Source organism: Mus musculus, chromosome 7 (genome assembly GCF_000001635.26).
Source record: "Mus musculus strain C57BL/6J chromosome 7, GRCm38.p6 C57BL/6J".
In the NCBI taxonomy this organism is placed as follows: Eukaryota; Metazoa; Chordata; class Mammalia; order Rodentia; family Muridae; genus Mus; species Mus musculus.
The window spans coordinates 93815373-93823830 of record NC_000073.6 but is presented as its reverse complement, the minus strand read 5'-3'; the positions used below and the strand labels follow the sequence as shown (position 1 = coordinate 93823830).

General features: G+C 35.3%; 1 pseudogene; it reads left to right on the top strand.

The window, feature by feature from the left end:
• Positions 1-5528: 5528 nt before the first annotated feature.
• Gm51468 lies at positions 5529-6361 on the top strand (annotated as a pseudogene).
• Positions 6362-8458: the final 2097 nt, after the last annotated feature.

The window sequence follows — 8458 nt, the reverse complement described above, 5'->3', positions numbered from 1 at the left end:
TGTGTTTTGAAGCCCCCAATTTTATCATTGGCAAACAATATATTGAAAACTATTTTATGTTAAAACAAAAGGAATGTATTGAAAGGAATACAGTATCTTTAAAATGTTGGGTTAATGATACTCTTCCAGAGTTTATGCCAAATTTGTGACTGCAGTGATGTAAGAACAGCTAGCATACAATCTGGCTGTGATTGAATCCATTTCTTACATATCCCCCTACCCATATTCTCCATGATCTTGAAATTTAAGTGAGTATATATTTATTTCTGAAGTTCCTAAAAAAGCAATAATTCACAAAAAGATTTGCTAGAGGAGAATTGGGTATAGAAAACTTTTGATTTGAAACAGAAAATAGATATGACCACAAGAATTGGGAATTAAAAGGACCAGTTCAACACCATTTGCTGAAAGGGTAACATATATCAATAATTCACGGTTAATTAAAAAACCCAGAAGGATTTTTTTTATAAACTGATGATACAAAGATATTGAACAACCTGAAATCTATAGTTGAGGCTAAAACCAGCAAAACTGCCTTATTAAAAATTGCTGAGAAAGAGAAAAGATAGTCTTCCCCAGGGAAGAGCATACCAATAAGTTATCTAGTACCAGACAGCCCTGGAAACATTCATACAAGTAATATTCTGACTGAGTAGCTTTAATTTATGCATCCAGAAATATGCACACACACATACAACAAAATTAATGAAGAAACAAAATAAGGGCATGGAAAAGGCCAAGAAAGGAGGGAGAAATGTGAAAGAGATAATATATGTAATTATGTTAAACCTTCTTTAAAATAATATGAAGAAATTGGTAAAGTGATGTTTTATATATAGGCAGATTTAAATTTTTTGTATTTGGTAGTAAAAGAATAATGAGATAATATCAATATATGATGTTTAGGCAAACCATGAACACAAAAGTGTGACAATTGTTAAGTTGGGTATCCATATCTTATGTTATATAAGAACAGTGATCATTAATAATTCACATCAACCTGGCTATTCAGATCTCAGCCTTCATGAAAGAGAATCTATGTTACATATTTTACCAAGGAAGGAAGATATATAACAAAAGTAAATACTTGATAATTTAGGGAGGCTTAGAACTTTGGGGACTATTTGGGAGGCTTATGATTCATTATGATGGGAGTATTTAAGAATGATCTACTTATTACTATGCAACAAAAAATTCCAATCTTCATGGTTTACACAGATAGCCTTTTCTCATCTAGTAGCCTTGGACAGTCAATAATTTGAATGCAGCATAGCTAAGTGTCTCCAGGTTCTTGTAAAGGGGTAAATAAATTTGAAATCTTTGTACCCTGGCCTGGGGCTGAAGACTCTAAGAAGAATGATTCCCATGACTGTTTTCTAGATTCTTCTCCCTTTGTGCATATTGGCCAGAACACTCAGGTCTTTAGCCCAGGGTCTTTTCTCAAAGGCCACAAGTAGGAGACAAGACACGATGAGTAAAAAGGCATTTGTACTCAAGTAACTCCAAATCTCTCTTGACATATTGACACAGTCCAAGTTTACTATTGTTTGGAAGAAGACACATCAAGAGCTTGAACTGAAAGAGGTGCAGGTCTCAGGAAATCCTGTTGAGATTTCCCATTCCAAAAGGTAAAAATACATTGCCACATTTCTAATGGACAGCTGTCATCGAATACACACTTAATATTTTCACGTTCCTACATTTGAAATTTATATGAAACTTGTCTTAGGGTTAGTATTGTTGCAATGAAACACCATGACCGATGCAATTCTTATTAAAGAAAGCAAATCATTAGGGGCTTTCTTGCAGTTCCAGAATTGAATTTATTACCATCATGGTGGGGAACCTGGAGGGAGGCAGATAGACATTATTCTGGAGAATTTGCTGACATTTTTACATACTGATTAAAATTTGGGTTAATTTTTAATAACTAGATCTTTTAAATATCAAAAAATAAGTCTCTCTGTTGTATTAGATATATTTCAAGTTCCAAAAATATTACTAATAGCAACTGTGTGATATTGTATTCATAAAGTACCATCACTGCAAGTTTTGTTGAATAATCCTGCTATGAACTATGTCTCAGTTAATTTTTGCTCAGGCTTATGAGATAAGAATATAGGCTATATACCATAATTCTCCCAGATCTAAATATAGGCAACTACATGGCATTTAATGCTTAATTAAATTTGAAAGGTCACAATGAAAATTGTAATTGGCTGTTCCACATCCTTTACAAAGATAAACATAACTGCTTAAATAAATATCAGAGAACAATTAATTAATTGGGCCAGTGCTGTAGAAAGTACCTCACGAGTCACTGAGTTCTTTTTTCCTACCATGATTGTATTGGGGGAAGGTGGATTTTCCTGTGGAAAACCTAGTCACCAAGGGAGATAAAGTACTAGAGCTCACTTAGCAAAGCTTTTATAGCTGTAACCTAAGTTTATATATGGGCCAACCATTGGAATTCCTGCTTCCCTTCCACCCACCCTCTTTTATCTACCAACATTACTAAGAGATCGATCTTTCTAAAAACATTAAATAAAGCCATCACTTTCCCTCTTTTCTTATTTTTGTTTCTTTTTTGTTTATTTGTTTGAAACAAAGTCTCTCTGCATAGCCCTGGCTTTCCTGGAACTCCTATGTAGACCAGGCTTGCCCTAAACTCGGAGATCTGCCTACCATCTCTGAGAACCGGAATCAAATATGTATGCCATCAAGCCTAGATGGCCATCGCCTTTTATCAATGAACTGTGTTCCTGCTAAATTCCAACTGTTTCATTCATCCTACTAAGGCTTACATAGTACTGAATCTCTCCATATCCCTGCACTGATCTTCTGGTATACTTGCAAACTCCGGATCATTGACTTGCTTCCATTTTCTAAAGCAATAAAGTCCTTTCATAATTTTAAGATTTAGCATGTATCATTTTATTTCTCTCATCGAAAGTGCCTATATAACCTAACTTTCAGGTCAAATATAATATCCTATGTGAACTTTTTGGGCAATTATATGAGATGAATATTTTCTCATCCAGACCTGTAGCATATATATCAATAAGCCACCATAATTCTTTCTAGCATGTATCAGAAAATCTAGTCTGTGATTATTAGCTTCTCAATCTTATCTAGGGCTATATTAACAATGGTGTATATTCCAGCACTAAAGTTCAGTATAGGTGGATGAATGTATATATAGATTAATGGAGTGATATACATGTTTAGAAATATTAACTTTGTGCTGAAGTCTTCAATGATATTGTAGCATACAGCGCTCTTAATACAGACATTGGTAATATCTCCTTTTTTATCTTTGGAATATATTCTTATAAATTCGGGATCAAAGGCAGGTTACTACATGGCATGATTTTAGAAGAAACAATTCTTGAAAGAGATCACTGAAATTACAAGATCTCCAGTTTCCCAGCAAGATACTACCATGTTACATTGTATATTGTACTTGGTATATTGATTTCACTTTGTTAATTAAAAAGAAATCCCTCATAAGAACCACGTGAAGGAGGTATTTTATTCCCATTTTTCACAAAATATGCACACAGAGAGTGTATATTTTCCATATGATCATCTTAAATAGCCAAGTAACACCTGGAAATTCAATTTTGGAAAATCAAAGGCTACTAAATGCACCATAAAACACAGGGTAAGGACATCTTTCCAAAGGGAAAACAAACTCACAATGAATCTAAAACCCTGAGAGAAAAATCCCCTTCTGAGAATTTCCAAATCACCACATTGGAGAGAAGTCGAGTGGGACTCTAGGGCCAGGAGTGAAGCTGTAAATCTGAGTCTTATGTCAGGACATTAAATCATAGTGTCAGAAATAAGAATATAAAGCCTGTCAGTGGTGTAAATAACTTAAAAGAGATTACAGTCTAAAATGGCCTGCATACATATTAAACAAGTGCTGTGGATTCTGCTTGGGAAAATATATGATGCTAAATCTAATAGTCCCATCTTGCTTTATGGCTCTTGAGTGGAAATTTAAAGCCCCAGCATTTTGAAAGGGAACAAAAAGACCAGGGTAATCATGAATTCTTGTAATATGAACATGTTCTAATGAGTTCTAAAATATGAATGAAAAGATTTCTCTTAGAAACACCCTCTAATTTCATCATAAGTAACATTTATTAACTTAAATTAACAAAATTGTCCCATAACTCTCAAATTTTGTTTTCTTGGTCTTTTGATACCAAGTAGCAATCTATTGTCCAGGCTATGCTTGAACCAACTATGTAACTCAGAGTAGCCTTGAACCTTAAGCAATCTTCTGTCTCCGTCTATCAAGCACTGGGATTAAAGATGTGAGCTGGCATGTCTAGCTATCATTTTTGCTTTAAATTGTTTATTTTTCATATAAGTCTTTCTAGTCACTTCTTATGTTTCTGGTTTTTTTTTCCTTTGTATTTAGGGAGGATAATGGCAGCTCTTAATGTGACCGTCTAAAAAGGCGTAAACATAACTATTTATTAAGACATGCAAGAAAACTAATAAGGAGCTGTTACAAACACAAACAGGAACTTCTGTAAAAAGCCTGTGGTGCCCACCTATCTGAACAGATGGACAGAAGAATGTAGGACTGCTTCTGAAAACTATGGTCTTGGGAGATCAATCGCTGACATAGACCTGCAGCTGCTTTCCCTACGAATTTACTACAGTCTGTTTCCAGACAACCATCCCAGCACATCTCTTCTCTCAACTTATTATTGTTATCATTTTGTTGCTACTAAACTGAAACAAAATGTAGTCTTTAAGATAATAATAATTCTGAAGAGGCAGATACATTTATAGTTAGACACTTTCAAATTATTTTACATAAATAATGCATAAGATGTCCTGTCAACCATGAATCAATGCCATAGTTAGTCCAACTGTACAGAATTAGAATTCCATATAAATTGAGATAGTATTAATGTTCTATGTAAAAAAAAGAGGAACAAGGAAGTTGGATATTGAGGAGAGAGATGGGTATGGGACTTTAATAGACTCTACTATAGTTCCAGTTTCCATATAAGCTGAAAATCACATTCCACTACGCCACTCCCTTTTCTCTCCCCCCTACATTCTGACAATACTTAGCTGATGAAGGTCCTTAACCAGATCCAATATCCATATTTGTATCAGGCTCGTAGTCCTGTCAGATATTCATTATTGGAACAGAGATTTTCATGTACATTATTTTTGGATATGTAAGTTCTGACAAATGTCCTCATGATGATATGGCACAGGTTTCATTTATCTAATATGCACAGGAACCAACATCCATTCCTCCTGTGACAACTGAGATCAATCATCACCAACCAAATCTAAATCTATAAAAATGGAAACCAAGGGCAGTGATTAGGAAGCAGACTGGCAGGCAAGCAAGGGATCAGGAAGTGTGGGAACTCTAGGCAAGACCAAGTTGTGAGCAACATGGAGGGCAGAGAGCAGCTACTGCAGTGGGGGCAACTGGCGCTGGCAGAGGTGAACAAACAAGCAAACATCACCAAGACCAGTAAGGCAACATGGCCTCCGCCATGAAGGCTGTAACAGAGCTGAACGAACCGCTTATGAAGATCAAAATCTCCTTTCTGTGATCTGCAAGAATGTAATTGCTGCCAGGCAATCTTCTTGGAAGGTCATCTGTAGCATTGGGCAAAAATCCATGGCAGATGGCAATGTAAGCAAGTTAGAAAAAGTTAAAAGAAGTTCGAAAAATGAGGGCTTTCCAAGGAGAAGACCAAGAGGGAACTGGAAACAGTTCCCATGATGTCTTCGCTCTGCTTGACAAGCTCCTCATCAAGAACTGCAATCATTTCCAGTATGAGATCAAGGTGCCCTATCTGAATATGAAAGGTGATTACTATGGCTACCTGGCAGAGGTGGCTTCTGGGGAGAATAAATACTGTGGCTGAAGCCATGCACAATAAAGCCTTCAGAATCAGCAAAGAGAAATGCATCCCACATGCCCCATCCGGCTTGTCCTGGCCCTCAATTTTTCTGCCTTCTACTATAGGTACAGAATGTACTATGATAGGCCTACCTTTTAGCTCAACGAACCTTTGATGATGCCATAGCTAAGCTGCGTATATTAAACTGGTACTCTCATCATGTAGTGGTGCTGAGACAAATGCAGCCCCTGGGCAGCAACCAGCAAAATCAAGAAGCAGGAAAAAGAGCAACTGAGAGCTCTGTAGGTCCCTGTCCTTTCCCTCACCCCGTCATTGATTCCTCCTTGCCACAATTACTATATCTACTTCTGAACCAATCGGTATTGACAATATCACTCTTCAGATTGGCCCTCTTGTCCCTTGAGAAGCAGTTTCAGATAAACTTTCCTGTACATTTACTGGACTGATGTTTGCATTGAACCAAAGGGTGCTTCCTTTTCATTGTGCAGAGAAGTGCATTATGAATGAGATAGTTTATTATGTCTATTGATTTATGACAAATCCAGGTGATAGAAATTGAGGAGTGTAGAAAGGAGAATTAAGCAACAGAGGCCAGCTATGGATACTATTTTAAACAAGCTGATAGTATTTTGTTAAGCTGTACATCATGTGCAAGCAAAAATGGATTCTACACTACTATTCCTTCCTTCAGCTAATGGAAACTGACACAGCAACAGTTTATTCTTTCACCATCATCTGCATAAACTGTTTTTTTTTTCTGTTGTTGTTTTTTTAATTTTTTTATTAGATATTTTCTTTATTTATGCTTCAAATGTTATCCCCTTTCCTGGTTTCCCCTCCAAAAACTCCCTATTCTATCTCCCCTCCCTCTGCTTCCTTGAGGGTGTCCCTCCACCCATCCACCCACATTAAACTGTTTAATGTGAGATTTCAGTGTCCCTTGCAGTGCGACTTTAAATTATGATGTATACACACCTTGTCAGTTAAACTCATCAGAAGTTTTGATACGTGTAACTTTTAATTTAGTTATTTTGGTTGTGATTAAGAACCATGGATGGATCGATTTGTTTGTTTGTTTATTCATTTATCTATTTAGTTATTGTAACTCTTCTGTGTACCCTGAATGCGTCACATGTGTCAACCTGTGTCAATCATACTGAGTGTTTATAAAATGCAAGGTTATTACAATAAGTACTTTAGACAGTAAAGAAGAAATATGGCTTTGGGGATATCACCAAAAAAAATAAATGTGGAAAAACTTCATTTGGTAAATATTCAGGAAATGTGAGCAATATGTTGTTGAAAAGCCCTGGACTTTGGTGTATCTTAGAAATACTCTGATGTATCTTGATCTCTATTATCTTTCTATAAATTGGTTCAACACTATTTTTCTCTCACTAAGCTGTAAAAGGTTGAGGAGTATACGGAGACACAATTCAGGGCACAACATGGACAATGCCTTATTCAGAAAAAAAAAAAAGAGGGGATCCTTTTACTGATTCATTCTCTGATGCACACCCCACTCATGGACTTCTCAGTTCCTAGAACACAGTGAGAACTCTCAGTATCAGTGTCTATTTTCAAGTTAAGATAGTTGAATGACCTCTTCTCAAAGCCCATCATAAGCAACACTCAAGGTAGCTTTCTAACTGACTAGTATTCCATAGTGTCATAGGCATAATTACCTACAAATATGCATGGTAGACCATCATTTTCTTCCTGATTCATAAATCAAAGCCTTGCACACCTTGAACATTGCAAACCCAATTTAATCTTACAAATAAATATTGAGAAAATGTATTCTCCAATACTGGTTTTCTTATTACCTCATTAATAATTTCCACTGAATCTTTGCAATAGTATCTTTAATAAGGTCCTTCTGTGAAGTAGTGTCAGCAGATACCTAATCTGAAAATATTTAGTAATCCATTGACAAAACAGTATTTTATGAATTAGTTTAAAAATACAACCAAGATCCTTATGTTAGATTAAAGCACTGTATTACTTATGTAACTGAATCATCTCTTATTTGAGTTCCATGGAAATACCCAACAGATTCTAACAGCCAAAGATAATTTAAATTCATTGGAGAAACGGGATGATGGTTGTATGACAAATCTTGTTATGGTTATTGATTAATCATTATTATAATAAAAGACAGATCCATAACTCACAACATAAAACATTAAATTCCCAATGCTTTTAACAATTAAATAGATTTATAAAATCATTAAACAGAAAATAAAAATATGTATTGATATGGTCTAGAGGGAAGATTTTAGAAACCTTTAAGGAAAAGAAAAACTAAGATTAATTTTAAAAACCACCAAACTGCGATAAGGCTCTGTGCCCCCATTAAAAATAATAAAAGGTAAAAGTAAATAACAATAAAACCTGTACTACAAATTTTCACAGATGTGACAGAATTAAATATCTGTTTATAATCAAAGCAAGCAAAGATAAGACCTCTGAGAAAACCTGTAAATTTAATAAGTAGATGAGCAAAGAAAGAAAAATTATAGATAAGCTTAGAAATATATTCC